Below are 1688 nucleotides of genomic sequence, written 5' to 3'. Positions count from 1 at the left end.
AATGCACCACTCCCAGATCATCCTATGAGTTCTTTTTTGTACTCATTCTAGAGCCAGTTAATGTTTCCTAGTGTGGGAGGACACAGCTACTCACAGTAATTCTAGCTGGCTCTTGCTAATACCTTACACAACATTATTATTAGTTCCCTATCTCTACTGGAAATTTCTTACTGATGCAATTGGGATGACATGTTACTGCTGTGCCTATGCAACTACCAGCCTTTTTCCACAGTTTTCACAAAGGCATTTCCTTCCAGCATTTAAAGGGAGATTTTAAACAGGTGGAAGAATGACTTCTAAATGTTCTGATAGTGATAGGACAAGGAGGAATGATTTTAAACTAAAAGAGAGGAGATTCAGATGAGATGTTAGGAGGAAATTCTTTACCCAGAGGATGGTGAGGCACTGGAACAAGTTGCCCAGAGAAGCTGTGGATCCCCCATCCTTGGAGGCCTTCAAGTCTAAGTTGGATGGGGGCCTGGGTAGTTTGGCTATCCTGACCATGAAAGGAGGGTTGGAACTAGATGGTCTTCAAGGTCCCTTCCAACCAAAAACATTATGTGATTCTATGATCTCCCAACACAGGGCAGAAATCCTAGCTATTGATCCCCAGATGAACTTTTTATAGTGGTAAGTTTCATCCCTTTTATTCTCAAAACCATTTACACAGTTCTTCGGGTAAAGCAGGCATATCCAACCTGCAGCCCAGCCCATCCTGTGGCTGCCTTCTGTCCTGTGCTATCAAGGCAGCTGCTCTGCCCTACTGAGTGGCCTAGTCCAGCCCCAGGCATACATTGCTCAGCAACAACCAAACCATCAATGTACTATTAATTCTGTCTGAGCTGAAATCAGAACAAGGAAAGAGTGAAGTGCAGTGCTAACTCAAGTTACAGCAAATACTTTAATTATTTTGATACATTGACTAAATACAGTCCTGTGAACAGCAAAATAATATGCTACCATGCTTTCCATTCAGATAAAGGAATTTGAAAATAGGTTTCAAGGTTGCTGAAAGAAAATTACCATTATTTTGCTATATTTGTGATTCTATTTTCAGTTGACATAAATAAATTACCTGCATTTTTTCAAATGAACATCTGATTGCAAATCAATACATTCCAACCCAAAGAAGATTTGATCATGACCTTTTTGAGCTCTGTCTTACCTGAGAAAAATACCCTTGCTTCATAATCATGTCTTATTCATGCCGTTTCTTTTTGGCAGTACATACAATTGTGATCAACTGTTCTCAAGGATGAAGCACAGGAAAAGTAAAATTTCCTCAAAAAAAATCTCTGACAAGCATCTTGAGAACTCACTAAAAATTGCAATCACATCAAACTGGACAGTTATATTAGTTTCACAAAAAACAAGGCCAAATATTCCACTAGTTAAATGATTTTGTTGCCTTCCATTTTGTTTGAATAGAAGATAGTAAAGATTAAAATAAATCTGTTGTTTATGTAGAAGCATAGAGCAGCCTGAGTTGGAAGGGACCTGAAAGATCAAGTGCCAACCTCTCCTTAAACATGAGTCTCGGTAGGTGCCATTTTTTCTGCATGGAGTTCAATGACACCTCTTTGCTTCATTATAGAGGTACAGAATACCAGGGATTGGAAGTGACCTCCAAAGATCATCTAGTCCAATCCTGCTGTTGGAGCAGGAACACCTAGACCAGATCAGGTCAC

This window comes from Cyrtonyx montezumae, unplaced genomic scaffold (genome assembly GCF_038088225.1).
Source record: "Cyrtonyx montezumae isolate F1298 unplaced genomic scaffold, pur_monq_1.0 scaffold_8, whole genome shotgun sequence".
Lineage (NCBI taxonomy): Eukaryota > Metazoa > Chordata > Aves > Galliformes > Odontophoridae > Cyrtonyx > Cyrtonyx montezumae.
The sequence above is the reverse complement of the archived record's forward strand: the minus strand, read 5'-3'. Positions refer to the sequence as shown.